The sequence below is a fragment of the Lissotriton vulgaris genome, unplaced genomic scaffold (assembly GCF_964263255.1).
Source record: "Lissotriton vulgaris unplaced genomic scaffold, aLisVul1.2 SCAFFOLD_1082, whole genome shotgun sequence".
Taxonomy (NCBI): Eukaryota; Metazoa; Chordata; class Amphibia; order Caudata; family Salamandridae; genus Lissotriton; species Lissotriton vulgaris.
This window is the reverse complement of record NW_028242115.1, coordinates 194,115-210,740: the sequence shown is the minus strand read 5'-3', so window position 1 is coordinate 210,740 and position 16,626 is coordinate 194,115.

Here is a 16,626-nt window from a genome sequence, read left to right as displayed (position 1 = left end):
AATGTTCAGAATGGGTAGAAGGGGGCACGGTAGACCCTGCAGCGTTAGGTAGTGTGTTTCGGTAGAATTGAGATACAAGATGGAGGGTAAATAATGTTCAGAATGGGTAGAAGGGGGCACGGTAGACGTATCCTGACCCCCTAGGTTTTCTGAGGGTGGCTGAGGAGTCCCATATGTGCGAGAAAAACGAATTTTTTTTTTGAATTTTTCGCGCGGTTAGCTGCCGGTATGCGAACCGGGTAGCAAACCAGGAAGCGAACATAAGTGAAAATTTGTGAAAAAAGGTACATTCGAAATTTTTAAAGAGTAATTATAGTTAAGGTAGCTCTGAAAAGAGCTTTTGGGTTCTGTGTAAGTTCTAGGTACTTATAAGTAGGTACCAATACACAGTCTTAAATTTTGTATGAAAAGTCTGTTCCCCTCATCTGAGAAGTGCACGCCATCTCCTCTGTAGATATCTTGCATGTAGTAACGCAAGTTATTGTTGTAGATGCAGCCCATTCCATGGTCTCTCATGTAAGCTGAAACAGACTTATTTACATGCTTCCTCGATTTCTCAATTTGTGGACAAAATTGATTGGACCACCTCCATTTTTGTCTTTGGTATATATTGGAATATACCAAGGCAGTTTGAGGAAAAAGTGCCATCAATTGCTCAAAGGTGTACTTTAAGAGCATTTCCAGACCTACCCCAGTCAAAGTGCCCAAATCATTTCCTCCACAGTGCACTATTATGAGGTCAGGGTTTGGCAAATGTAAAAAGGTTTTCACCAATGGCATCAATTGGTGACATCTCAATCCTCTTTAGCCAATCCATTGGATTTCCACATTTTGTAAATTGAGGTTGTGTAAATTTCTGTTATCAGCATACCTGTGAGCCCAGTGGATGTAGCTATGTCCTAGAATCCAGACAGAAAACATGGCGAAAGGAGGTTCTGCTGCAGTCAGATGAAGTGTGGGAATGAAATGGCAGTTGAAACAGTGGAGTTTGTAAAGAAAAAAAACTGTGGAGTTTGAGTGCTAATGATTCATTAGCAGTGATTGGTGGATGTCCATTGCTGAAAACAGAAAGTTAGGGTGCATGGATGTGTTCTTTGAAAGATGTAATTTGAATGGTTAATAAAAATGATTTTATGAAAGATTGCAGTGGATTAGCAGGTGTACTGAGAGTTCAGAGTTCATATGAAACATTGTTGTGTGAACTTGTAAACATGAGAGGTCTGGCAGGAGGTAGTTGCTATGGAAAAAGGGCAGAAAGGGCAGAGGGGGGAAGGGTGTTGATTTGAAAAAAGTGAGGGAAGAGTTTTGATTGTCTGACATGAGAGATATGTGTGATGAATATCAGCATTTCTGTGCCTTTCTTGGTTGCAGCCTCTGGAGTGCACACCTTTTGTTCTGCTAAAGAAAAATTGGTGTGTTTCTGAGACTGTTTTGAAATTCAAAAAGCATTTGCTAAGGTGAGATATCGTTTCTTTATTTTAGATAGAGACTAGTATGCTTTTTTGAGAAAATAAGAAAGCCAGCTGTGCATTTAAAATGATGTTTTGAGTCAAGTGTTTGCATTATGTTTTCAAAGAAGATTTTGCATTCTTTTACAAATTGTAATTGCAGATAATGTAAAGTATTAGTACTGACAAGGTGTGGTTGTACATAGGAGCTGTGCTGTGTTTTCAAATTATGATCAGAAAATCGTTTTTAAGGAAAAGGAATGCTTTTAAAATGTATGAGAATTTATTTACTTGCGATGTGACTCCTGCAATGCGTCGCTTTTGCGGAACAGATGCATGATGCATCTGTGTTGTTTTTGCCCCATGGTGCTCCACAGTGTACATGTTAAAAGTGATAAATAAGTGGTGCAAGGGCCTTGTAAATACACCCCTATGTGTGCTTGGTCATTTTAAGTCACTTCCCCCTGGGGAAAGGGTCTTCTAAATATGTCCTCATGTGTACTTTGCAATTTTAAGTCACTTCTCTCTGGTGCAAGTTCTTTGTAAATACGCCGTTATGTGTGCTTGGCCATTTCAAGTCACTTCCCTCTGGTGCAAGGCCAGGGCCTTGTAAATACGCTCTCATGTGTGCTTGGCCATTTCAAGTCACTTCCCCCTGGTGCAAGGTCCTTGTAAATACGTCCCCATGTGTGCTTGGCCATTTCAAGTCACTTCCCCCTGGTGCAAAGTCCTTGTAAATACGTCCCCATGTGTGCTTGGCCATTTCAAGTCACTTCCCCCTGGTGCAAGGGCCTTGTAAATACGTCCCCATGTGTGCTTGGCCATTTCAAGTCACTTCCCCCTGGTGCAAGGGCCTTGTAAATACGTCCCCATGTGTGTTTGGCCTAAATTTCATCTGCAACCCTGAGTAGGCCTCACCTCAAACAAACTTCTAGATAGTCCACACCTTATCGTCATCCTGAATCAATCATTTAAAGTGTTAGGGGCAGATTTATGATGGCTGTGCGCCTCTTTTGTGCTGCTGTTGCGTCACTTTTATAATGCAGCAGTGATTTACAAGATGTACCATGTTGCAAGATAGCAGCCGCGGGCCGTGGAGGGAGTTACGGTGGGGCAGGGAGGCAGGGAGGGGGAGGGGCAGGGTGGAGGGACCTAAACACTGGCATATGGATTATTGCAGGTAAGTATATAATTTAACGTGCGTCAGGTTTCATGTGGGCGTTTTGTTGCAGGGTGGGCAGTCATTTGCATGAAAGTCCTGTAAAACTAACACAGTAAAATTAAGAAGATTTCACTGAATCATCTTTATGGCATTGCTGAATCAAATCCTTACTGTTATTGATTTACTGTTTGGTAATAGTGGTTAATAACATTTTTTATTATATTTTACCACAGATTCAACTGCAGATCATTTCGAAATTAGACTATGCCGTCTAAGGATAGAATCCGAAAGGCTACAAAACGTCAAAGACAGCAGATTACTAAATGCTTGCAGCAGTCCTCTACAATAAAATCTCGTCAAGTCACGAAGAAAGCTCCGGGTAAGAGAACGAAATCATTCCTTAGAAACATTTGTAGAAACAAAAGTATAACTACAGAACAAGTTTTAGTCCAGAAAAAGAGAGCCAATTTAAACAGAAAGGAAAGGCCAATCAAAAATGTTACTGGTAGAGCAGGAGATAATTCTGTGCATGGCGGTAGAAGGAAAAATCTGTTTAGGGACATTCGTAGACGAATGTTCCGCAACAGGATAATTGGCAATTTGTTAAAAAATTTAAAGAAAGGTCAACAGAAAGTGGCTTTTTATAAGAGAAAGAAAAATGTAGAGAAAATTATTGATCAGGCTTTTGAAATTAAGCGAAAGTTATTTATTTTGGTAATCAATAGAATTAGGAAACTAAACAAGGTAATTTATGATTTCAAATCAAATAGTAGATGGAAGAGAGTAGTTAATAGAAGTAATTTTTGTGAAGTTTTCTCAGGAGAATAGATGCATAGTTCAAGTTGTGAGGCATTTTTTAATGAGGAGAGTTATTTTCAGGACAATAATTTGGTGCATGCAGTTGACACCAGTGGTCGAGCTTATGAGGTGAAAGATGGTTGTCCGGTTGAAAAAGAAAAACTTGTGTCAACAGAGGCAGAAGAGGTGTTAGGTAATGAAGTTTTAGGGAGACGTCCTAAGGGATCAGTGTATACCTGGAAGTGTAGTTCTATTTGCAGTGTGCGACAGGATTCCATTAATTTTCTTTGTGATTTTGTACGGACATTTAATAAGAAAAGTTTAAAACAGAAAATAAAATTGTTGCAAGAATTAGATCCTTGCAGAGTGAGAGAAGTGACAGGTTTGCATGGTCATTAACTGGCTTGTCTTTCCAGGAGAGTATGCCAGAGTGTTTTTCATCATTTCAGGATGCTAGCAGTGCATCATAGTAAAGTGAGGAAATTAGTTAGAATGTTGTATTATGGTAAGAGTCCAGCAATTGTGCTTAAACAATTATGCACTGCTCTTTTGCATGGTTCTGAAGTAGATGTGAAGAATATTTGTGAAGAAATTGAGTTTTGTTACTTTACAAGTAAAGAGGAGAATGATGAAATTGACCCAGAAGAAGAAGGTAATGTGGAAGCTAGTTTACATGTTTCCAGTACAGATAATTTTCAAAAGGAAATTGCCACGTTTCAGGTGAAATCAAGTGAGAGGCCTAATTTCACTTGTGTGTGTTGTCGACGCACTTATTATAAGAATCAGACTAAGTTAGTGGATTTATATGCGAAAAGTGAAAGGGAAAATAATAGTGAATGGAAGGATTTTGCAACATACTTGATGGTAGGAAATTGTTTTGATTTGGGTTTGGATCAACGTGTGTGTACTTATTGTTGTAACAAATTAAATCACAACCGGATGCCTGCTAGAGCGGTTCATAATAATCTGGAATTGGTTGACATTCCTTCTGAATTGAAGGATTTAAATACTTATGAATCTATTTTGATTCAAAGTGTGCATCCCTTTCAGGCTATTGTAAGAATGGAGCCAAAGACAGGGAAATTGCCTCCATCAGATTTACAGAGAGGATTAAAGGGAAGAGTTGTTTATTTGCCTTTAGATTTAAAAAAAAATATTAATACAATTGAAGTAGAGAAAGTGGAAGAGGAACCTCTGGTTATCTTTGTTAATGGGGTTCCGACAAAGAGTAAGAAAATATGGCAAGATTTAGTGGATGTTAGGAAAGTCAAAAAGGCAACATTGTATTTGAAGAAAAACAATAAGTACTACAAGAATGTATATGTTGCAGAAGAGGAAGTAAGTGATGAAGAGGATAGCGATTTGTGTGCTGGTCAAATTGAAAAAGTAGAACCCTCTAAAAATGAAGAAATATATGAACATTATAGTGTTCATCCTTTGCATGCTAAGGAAGTCATGGGGAATGCTATTGAGTTGTTTCAAATGAAACAAGCCAAAGGGAGTCCTATTAGTGTTTGGGAGGAAAGTTTGGAAGCTCGGTGTTTCCCACAGCTATTTCCAACAGGTCAAGGAGGAAGATATGATGAGCGACCTGTTCAAATTCCTGCTTCTGAATACCGGACTTTACGATTGTATGTAGAAGATCCTAGGTTTCGTCAATGCATTCCCTATTTGTTTCATCTACTGTTTGAAAGCGATCTGTCTGGACTGTCATATGCAGTGAACCACATCTTGAAAAGTGGTGTACAGATGCAAAACATCTCGGCAAGTGACTTTATGAATAAAGTCAATGTGCAAGATAGTATTTTGGATTCTCACCTGATTAATCTCATGGCGTGTCAGCGTGGTACTAATGAGTACTGGTACCGTCGTCATGGTGATTTGAAATGTATGCTGAGGAACTTAGGAACTCCCACATGGTTCCTCACTCTCAGCGGTGCCGAGTATGGCTGGGAAGACTTACTTGAATTTCTACGAGAGGCAAATGGAAACATTGAAAATATCGAATTCAAGACACCCGGAGAACTGTGTTCTTTGGATCCAGTGAATGTATGCAGGTACTTCAATAATAGATTTGAAGCTATGATGTCTTTCATCATGAACAAGAAAAATCCACCTCTTGGAGAGGTGTTGGATTTCTTCTGGAGAAAGGAGTACCAAGCAAGAGGTGCTCCTCATATACATATGCTGCTGTGGATCAAAGATGCTCCCAAATTTGGAACAGATCCGGATGACTTAGTGATGAGTTTCATAGAACAGTATTCTACATGTGCTGTTCCAAAGACAAAGGAAGACAAAAGTCTAAGAGAACAAGTTTTACGGTTTCAAAGTCATCGTTGTGGAAAGTACTGTCGTCGTAAATTCAGAAACAAGAACAAGTACTATACAAAATGTCGTTTTGGATTTCCACGATTGGTGATATCTAAAGGAAGAGTGAACAATTTGATGTCTTCTCTGCGACATAATGTGACGAGAAAATCACCCAAAAATAAATACAATTTGAAAAGGAACGAAGAGTCCAAGTATATCAATGACTACAACCCAGTGATTTTGTCCATGTGGAATGCTAACATGGATATACAGTTTGTGGCTGATAACTGTATGGCTGTGGCTCGGTATGTGACATCTTACATCACCAAAAAAGAAAAGACAGAATTGAAGGATATGTGGGAGGACATTTCCCATGAAAAGAGCCTCAGTAAGAAGTTGTACAGTTTCAGTCTGAAAATGTTGTCGCATCGAGATGTTCTGACCGGTTGTCTTCAGCAAGTCTTTATGCCAAATCCAGGAGTATCATTTGGGCGAGTCTTGGTCTTGCTGCAACGCGTAATCGAGTTCTGAAACCTGTACGGGAAATTGAGTATTTGGCGGAAAAGGAGCCAAACAGTACAGATATTTTGAAGACCAACATGTTGGATACATATTATCCAAATAGAAGCAGTCACCTCGAGAATGTTTGTCTGTATGAGGTTCTGCAAAATTACATATTCAAAAGGAACATCAAAGAAGATATTGATAAAGGAGAGTATGCTGTAATTGGAAGTGAGGGATGTCTGGTCAAGCAAAGAAAATGCCAATTGGTAAATCATCGAAAATTGAGTGGTGAATCTCCTGAAAGAAAAGAGTTTTTCTATTTAGCTCTTTTGCAACTTTTCAAGCCTTGGCGTGCAGAAGAGGAACTGCTTGGAGATTTCCTCTGTTACGAAGACTCTTTCAATGCAGCCAAAGAGACCATAGAATGTCCTGTTTTTCCCAAATATCTAGAAATGTTGAATGCGGAAATCGAGCAGGAAGCAACAATTGCAGCCGAGATTGCTAGAGACAGTTCTCAGGACAGTCAGAGTTCTGTTTCATTGAGTCAGGATCCACTAGGAGGACCAGTTATCGAAAATGAAGCTGCCACTGCTATGATTGAAGTGGAAAGAGCCATGGCACATGCTCAGGAGGATGCGGTTAACTTAGAAGACTTGGAAAGACAACTCAACGTTGAGCAGAGGAAAATATATGACGAAGTTACCAACCAAATTGATCATGGATTAAGTCATGAGAAGAAAGAGTGCTCATGTACGTCGTTGAAGACTGTCCGAATGTACATGAGTGGAGAAGCGGGAACTGGAAAAAGTTTCCTCATTAAAGCAATTTCATGTTATTTGCAGAAAAGGACTGAGTCATCGCTGTCTTGTGTTGTCACCGCTCCAACTGGACTGGCAGCACATAACATTAAAGGTATTACTTTGCATCGTCTACTGATGCTGCCAGTGGAGCATGATAACAAATTACAATACCACAAGTTATCTGGAGATGCTTGTTGTGAAGTTTCAAGAGTCTTGAGGAAAATGAAACTTCTTATCATTGACGAAGTAAGCATGGTTTCCAATGTCATGCTTGCCTTTGTGCATTTGAGAATGCAAGAAGTTCTTAAAACAGAGTATGATGTGTTATTTGGTGGCAAACACATCATTGTTTTCGGTGATCTTCTACAGCTGACACCAGTGAAAGGACAACCTGTGTTCAAAATGCTCACACATGAAGATACCAGGAAGTGTCTAGGGAGTATTGGCAACGTCAATATATGGTTAAACTTCAATTATGCTGAACTGCGTGAAAATATGCGTCAAGCAAAGGATGAAGATTATAAGAATATTCGACAAGATGTTAGAATTGGAAAAGTGACCGAGCATGGGAAAGAAGCTTTACATGCACGATTACTGTCAAATTTGTATCCAGAAGAAGACGTTGTACCTAAGAATATTTTTCGGAAAATTACTGAGAAGAAATCTGGAATATGTATGATGCCAACTCTTGCAGAATGTGCCATCTTCAACAACAAAATGTTGCATTTAGAAAACCAAGAGTGAGGTCGATTGAGGAGGCAAGATGGCGTCTGCTGGTCAGACGCGGGTGTGAGAGCTCCCACTGCGGCGTGGGGATCAAACTGGTTCAGGCTGTAACGGCATTTGGCTTTTGAAATCCCCGCATACCATCCTTATTGAAACGGCGGCGATGTAAAATGGACAGAACACTCACCGTTTCGACGAAAAGTTCTCTGCGTTGACGGCAGCGGAGCTCTGGCTGGAGCTGGAGCCGAGGTATAGGTGGAGCCACGCCGATCCAGGTGTGGGCCGAGCTGAGCTGAGACTGCGGGCTGAGACGGAGCAACGGAGCTTTGGAGTAATGGAGTGAAGGAATATCGGGTACTGATGAGCCAAATCTTTGGCGTTCGGCGGAGTTTGCAGGCTGTATGCGGGGGAATACTGGGATATACCGACTTCTGCCCTTTCCTGCGTTATCTGGACTCGTGGTTAACGAAGGGGAGTCGGAGTTTTGCTGACTTAATTTGCTCTGTGCCTGGGACGTGTGTGTTAAGACATTGTGCATCGTGCAGCAGCACATATACAACGTAAGAGTTAATTACCAGGTACATTTCTCTTTTTTTCAGCTACCTGTTCAACAAAATTAGATATATAAAGACTGCCTTTAAGAAGAAATAGATAGACTGCCTGTGATAAAGATATAACTACGGCTCTATCATGCCACCGAAAACTGCGCGTGGCGGAAAAACCAGAGCGACTGGAGAGATGCAGATTGGTACTCGTGCAGCATTAGCAGCTAAAGGCAAGCAAGATCCCAGTAATAGTACAGAGGCTGACGGGTTGCAAGCTGGTACTCCGAAGATCACGCAAATGTTTCAACCTATGGGCAAAACGACAACATCAAAAATAACGACCTCAGCATCGGTCTCTGCAATTCCTGTTGTTAAACCACTAGTCTCCTCTGAGAATGATATTTTTGCAATTTTAGAGACAAAAGAGGCCACATTTGATACAGAAAATAAGACCAAGTCTCAAAAGGAGAATATTGAGGGTATAGAACATACTGAGAATACTGAAAATATGGTAGACACTACTCTGACTGAGGCATTATCAGATTTGGTAGTCTCCCCTAGGCCCATGCAAGCTGCTACCACCCATACTACCATTCTAATATCTACCCCTACACTGACTCCTACCACAGTAAAGAAAGCCGACTCTGGAGAGGGTGAGCTTATTGGTAGCAAGGATAGTGAATATTATTCATTATCTGAACATTCAGATCACTCCGACGCCTCGGAGGAGATAGAGGCTGAGGAAGAGGAGGAGGAAGAGGAGGGAGACTTGGAGGACGATGGCGAAAACACTGGGAAACTATCTCTCGACCTTACTGCCGTGGAACAAGGGAACGTGAATTGGGCAGACCTGACCGCTGGCAACAAGGTTAACGATAGTCGTGGTCAATCTGGATCTATGGAAATTCCCGAATGGGCATTAATCAAGAACAATCCCAATGCTGATCAACCTGGTGGGGCGGTGTATAATATGGGCGCAACGGCGCAGGAAGCACTGAATGTAGTACTGAAGGCCATTTCTGATCAACGTGTAGAGGCTAAAGCGGATCATCAAAAAACTCATAACGCCTGCAAAAAGCTACAGAATACTGTCCGCCGGTTAGCAAAATCCTGTAATGACTTTACGGATAGAATGATTGAAGCAGAAGGGCGCATCTCTTCACTCGAGGATCAAATGGTACAGAACCAAAGTGATATTAAGGAAATCAAGGCACAAAAATTCGATGTTAGTTCAAAGTTGACTGACTTAGAAAACAGGCTACGGCGCAATAATTTACGCATTTTGGGTGTGCCCGAGGGCCGTGAAAGCCAAGATATGCGTCAGTTTGTTATAGATTTATTTAATGATGCATTTCCGGAAGTTAAGGAGTGGCAATGGGCGCAAGATATTCAACGGGCTCACCGTTTTCCATTTCGGTTACAACCGGCACGAGCAAACAAAGGCGCTCGATATCCACGGGCTATTCTAATTTCTCTAAATAATTTCCTGGCTAGACAGCTACTCTATGATCTCGCACGACCAGATAAAAAGAGAGCAGGCCTGGGGGTGGAATTCTTCGTCCGCCCTGATTATTGTCATGCCACTGTTGAGAACCGGTGACGACTTCGCCAATTAATTCCTGCATTTCAGGCGAAAGAGGTGCAAGTGTTCCTTTTGCAACCTGCTACTTTGAAAACGATATATAAAGGGCAAAATCGATTCTTTACAACTGAGGATTCAGCCAAAGAATATTTGAACTCACTACCCTGAGATGACATAGACTTGATTATTATGTGATTATTGTATGTTTAGCTATATGGAATCTCAAGGTTTCTTGTTCCCATTTTCGATAAGGATCTCCACAGCCACTGGAGGTACTCTCACACACATCAAGGGGCAATAGGCCCTACTGCCTCATTGTTGGGGGAGGGTCACATGGGTGGGGGAGGGGCTATTTTGGGGAGTGCTGGGTGGGGGGAGGGTGTAGGATGGTGGGGGGTAGAAAAAGGGGAAAACTCAGTTCAAGACAGACAAGATGTAAGAGCTATTGAGATGAAAGAGTTTGGTTTCAAGGGATTGCTATCACTTACTGCTTTAAGTAAAAATAATGGCTGGTACTAATTTTCGAATATGCTCCTTTAATGTTTGTGGGCTGAATAATGTTGTGAAGCGTAGGAAAGTGATGCACGAAATACGTTTGATACAACCGGATATTATTTGTCTCCAGGAGACACACATATCATGGGGAAATCGTAAAGTGTTGAACGAATTTGGGTATACAGTTCTAGTTGTATCACAACAGTCTACCATGAATCGGGGTGTTGCTATTTTGGGGCGCCAATCAATTATTGCAACTACAAGAGTCAAAGCTGATAATATGGGCCGCTGGGCAATCTGTGAATGTGTGATAGGGAATATTCCTGTGACAATATGTACTGTATACGGCTCAAATATTGACGACTCCGCTATACTTGAATTTCTGAATGTTGAACTAGCACTTTGGCGCATGCCCGTGTTGGTAATGGGAGATTTCAACATTCATGGGGATATAAACACTTGGGACCCAACCTTTAAAGATTACAGGGGTCGAAAACCGAAGGTATTTAGGGGGCTAAAACAACTATTGCTGCAACACGGTCTGGTAGACTGTTGGCCACTCTCAAATCCACTAGATGCTGGTTATACTTTTTTTTCTTCCCCACATAAAAAATTTGTTCGGCTTGATTATATTTTTTCAACACGAGACTTGACAGTAGGTGCCCGGATGTCCGTAATGCCACGTATTACATCTGACCACGCACCCGTAGTGTTTGATATGTTAATATCCAGCATACCTCGCATGCAAAGACCTTTCACATTTAATAAGAAACTTTTGGTAGATACGGTGTATGTTTCTCAAATGTTAGATTGGGCCCAACAGTTTTTCGATATTAATAGAGGATCCTCAACTAGTGCGATGGTATGGGATTGCTTTAAGGCGGGGCTGCATGGCGAGACATGCAGCTACGGTTGGGCACTGCAACGTAAGGAAAAGGAAGTAATGAAACAGCTACTGCAAGACCTCGCCAACGCAGAATGTGAATTGATAGGTGATATAAGGAGAGGACAGGATTGCTGTAATACTCAAGATAATGTGGCGAAATGCAAAGCGAAAATTACGGGGGTCTGGAGCCAGAAAATTGCATCTCAATATAAATTGTATAGGGCTGAAAGGTATGAGTATGGTGAGATGGTGGGGAGGTGTCTTGCTCAAAGAATGCGACAACGACAGACTATGCAATATATATCCTCTATAGAAAATAGACATGGTTTGAGGATAGAGACACCTGAGGGTATTTTGAGAGTTTTTCAAGAATTTTATACCGAGTTGTACACTCAAGACAATGCCACCCCAGATTTAATCGAGCAGTTTGTTAATAGTTGCCATACGGGACAGGCTGTGGAGGATATTCAAAGAGAGGAATTGGAAGCTCCAATCACGATGCTAGAACTTGAGACAGCTATTAAAAGTCTAGCTTTGGGCAAAGCTTCGGGCCCTGATAAAGTGCCATTAGAGCTATATCTTAAATTGTTTCCAATTATTAAAAATGACATGTTAGAGACATTTATAGCTGCCCAGTCAGGACACCCACCGCCATCATGGGACGACACTACTATAGCGGTCTTTAAGAAAAAAGATAAGCCCTCATATCTGCCTGGTTCATATCGGCCCATATCGCTTATCAATGTAGATGTCAAAGTCTATTCTAAAATTCTTGCGAACCGGCTGATCTGTGTGGCTCCTGGAGTGGTTTCTAATCAACAGCATGGATTTCTACCTGGGCGGGATACAACTAATCACATTCATCGAGTCATTACAACCCTTGACTACGCCGAGACGACGCATAACAATATAGGTTTAGTATTTTTAGACGCGGAAAAGGCGTTTGACCGTGTCTCATGGCCGTATTTATGGGCTGTCATGATTAAAATGGGGTTTGGACCTCGATATTTGCAGGCCATTCAGGTGATGTATAGGCACCCGAGGGCGCAGATCTCTATTTCAGGGCAGCTTTCAGGGTATGTAAATATTAGTCGTGGTACACGTCAGGGCTGTCCCTGTTCACCACTCTTATTCGCTATCTACATTGACCCACTGATACAGGCGTTAACTACATCACCGCATATACCATCTATGATGCTTCCGGGGGTAGTGTGCGTGTGCTAGCATATGCAGACGACATTGCAGTTGTAACATCAGACCCGGAAGCTGCAGTTCCCGAGATTGAAGTTATAACTAAAGAGTTTGGCCGGGTAGCATGGTATAAACTCAATATTTCTAAAACACAAATTGTGTGTACGGCAGGATTATGCCCTAATGATAGTCGAGTGACCCCAGAAGCCAAGTACCTCGGTATTAAAATTAGATTGTCTCTTCATGACCTGGTTATGGTCAATTGGACCGATATTATACAATCAACAAAACAACAACTAGAGAAACTCGAATGTTTACATTTATCTATGGTGGGGCGACGCAATGTGCTTAAAATGTCCATACTACCTAAAGTATTGTATTTTTTTAGGTCAGTACCACTTGAGGTACCACCCCTAGAAGTGCGGAAACTTCAAGCAACGGTTGAAAGATTTTTATGGGGATGGAAATCCCCGCGTCGGGCATCTAAATTTATGACACTTCCTATGTTGAGGGGAGGTTGGGGCGTCCCAAACTTTGTATTATATTATTTGTCTTGTTTGTTACAGAATATTAAGTTTGCTGTAAATGGGATTGACCCACCTCAATTTGAGGACCCTGATATTTTTTATTTATTACTTGGCCCACAAGCACGACAGATGCTTCTTCGTTTTTACGAACCTAGCTACTACAAGAGAACCAAATTTAAGCTGGTGTTAACTGCTTTTAAGGGTTGGCGTATGATTAGTAAAATTATGCATCTGCGTCACATTAACTATCACACTCCTTGCGACTCCCCGGAACTGTTACCATCTGTATTTTGGGACTATAGAATGCATATTTGGGGTGAAAAAGGCTTAATAATGTTTGGCTCGCTGTTTAAAGACGGTGTAATGTCATCTTTTCAAGAGCTTAAAGATACCTATGCAATTCAACAGAACGATTTTTTTAAGTATTTACAGCTACGAGACTTTATCTCTAAACATTTAAATTTAATACCTATCCTGCCTAACGGGCTACTGGTAATTCTCAATAAACCGACACGGATTGGTATTATATATAACTATCTACTCGATCTACATCAGGATGACCTGGTGCTGCAGGAGTCCAAATGGTCGATGAGGTTAGATACTAGCTCTGTACCTTTACAAGATTCTATTAATACAGCGGCTGAAATTATTCTATCGGCGAATTTACGCTCTCAGCACTACAAAACTGTATTCAATCTTTACCATACTCCTGCAAAAATGGCAAAATGGGGCAATAGTTATAATGGGAAATGTTTTAGATGCCAAACTAAAATGGCTGACATTGTTCATATATTTGCTGATTGCAGGGCGCTAAATCCATTTTTTGCATCCATTGTACAATTTCTCTCAAATGTTTTAAATGCTGATGTCATAATTTCCAGGGAAATGATCATCTTTGGTTTATCTAGTGACTTGGATGTGTTCTTATCGTAGCGCAAGTATAGATACTTGCTATTCATGGTTATGGCAGTTGCTCGCCTTTGCATTGCATCAATGTGGTTGAAACCGGAAGCTCCAGCTTATGAGATGTGGAGAGCAAAATTCTACAATGTGTTTTACTTGGAATACAACCTATATTGTACTAAGTCAATTAAGAAAAAGCAAAGGGGGATCAAGGTCTGGCAGGCGATGATTGATCATATGGGGGTTGAGGAATGATGTATGTACGTATCTAGATCAATGAAGGTTTACACTGTAACGTAATACCAATATGGTTTTATATTTGGTAATACTCATTTATTGTATTGTTTTATTTATATATAGTCTGTATTGCTTTCCCCTGTCTTTTGGAAGTGTATAACTGTTTAACTGTATTATGAACATGAAATGACATCGGTTTTGAACTGAACCAATTAAAAAATTTACAACAAAAAAAAAATAGAAAACCAAGAGATTGTGAAACTGGAAGCTATTGACAGAGTAGAGCATAGGGGAGCAACAATTATTTTGTCTGAGAATTTGAAATCTAAATTGGATTCATTAGAGAAGACTATATCTAATCTGCAGGTTTTGAAAAGACTCTGAATGTGGGCTTAAATTGTCGTATAATTTTAAGAAGGAATTAACATGTTGAAAGAGGTCTGGTAAATGGATCAATGGGTAATGTTGTTGATTTTGAGAAATACAGAAATAGAGATGGAATTGAATTTTTAAAAATTAAATTTGATGGTATTGAGGAAGTACAGCTAATTGGTCGTTGCTCTGCTAGGTTTTTGCTTGTAAAAGACTTATATGTTCGCCGTAAGCAATTTCCTGTTTGCTTGGCATATGCGGTGACAATCCATAAATCGCAAGGTTTAAGTGTAGACAGTGCATTGGTGAATATTGGCAGTTCTGTGTTCAAGGAGGGTATGGCATATGTGGCATTGTCACGAGTTAGAACTTTATCGGGATTGTACTTGATTGAGTGTGATGTCACAAACATTTGTGCGGATCTAGATTGTGTTAAGGAATACAATAGGTTAAGAAAAGAGTATGCGCCACATTTGCCTCAATATCCTTTGTTTGAGAAACGTGTGGTAGGCCGGAAAGGAAGAAATGTGACCAATAGTCAGGAGGTTGTAGCAAAAAGACAAAAAGTCGATGAACCTGAAATTATAAGCAGAAAGAAAAAGGATTCTGTTGAAGATGTTGTTGGTTTTCAATTTGAAAACAGTTCTGGTGTCAACTGCTATGCTAATGTAGTGGTTAATGTTGTCTTTTCTCTAGAAACTTTAAAAGAACAGATTGTGATCAATTCGGATCAAAGTTTTTGCTGCTTGCTGAATTCTGTGTTAGAGAAATGTAGCACTGATAGAACAAAAATCGAAAGTGTGTCTGAAATTCGAAATTTGTTAGACATATGTTCAGGTCAAACACAATTCTCTCAAAATATTCAGCAAGATTGTCAAGAGTTTTTAATGTATATGCTTGATGTGTTACAAGATGAAGGTGTAGATGTAGATCACCTGTTTGGCCTTTCTTATCAATGGCAGCATGACTGCGAGAACTGTAGGCTATCAAGTACTAGTAGTGTAGACTCAGAAAGATTTATATATTTAACTTTGCCAGACAGTAAATCAGTGTCCTGTAATAAGCTAGTAAAATCAGCCGATCACAACATGGAGTGTAGCCAATGTAAGTCAGCAATGCTGTCCACATTATTTATACGAACATATGGCCAGTATGTCATTTTAATGTTCCAACGATGTAGGCCTGATGGAACAAAATTGACAACTTTAATTAAAAATGTTGTGGCTTCGCAGTTGTCAATATCAGGAAGGACTTTTGTAACTGCAGCAATTATATATCACGATGGTCCTTCAACAACATCAGGACATTACACAGCTTATTTAAAGTCTAGAAACGGCTGGTCATTCTGCAATGATTCTGTTTTAATTTTCAAAAAAAAAATTGCCTTTCCACCTTCAAAATTCTTACCTGGTGTTCTTAGAACCAAAATTTTAGGGAAGGAATCTTGGGATTTGTTCTGAGGAATTTCAAGAGGTTATAATGGCTCCTACTCTATATGGCCTTGTGGATAATTGTAGTACAGAGCGAAAACTGTTTGTGTTTATAAGCTAATTCAAGCAGCAGATCAAAACAAGGAGTAGAGGAAATGTAAGTCTGCAATGCTGTCCACATTATTTATGGAAACTTATGGGTGAAATGTCATTTTACAATTTCAACTACATAAACTGGATGAAAATAAGTTGTCAAGTCTAATTAAAAATGTTTTGGCTACACAGTCATGGATTTCAGGAAGAACATTTGTAACTGCAGCTATTATATATTATGATGGTCTTTTGACAACATCAGGATATTACACAGCTTATTTGAAATATAAAAAAGGCTAGTCTTTCGGCAATGATTACCATTTTAGTATGAAGTAATGTTGCCTTTTGACTTGTTTTCAGAAGTGAGAATTTAGGGTAGGTAACTGGATTATAATGATTCTAGGTGTTGCTGTAATTTAGTGTGCTGTTTTACATTGCTTTGTATGTCTCATTTTTCTTAAAACAATGGAGTTTATCTTTCAGAAAGTGGCGGGCAGAAAATAGTAACAGCACAACAGAGTATAAGCTGTTCATAGGACATCCTTTGACGTCATAGAAAGTAAGTTACTTTTGAGGAGTTCTGATTTGTGATTGATTATATTTTAGTTTTTTTTTAA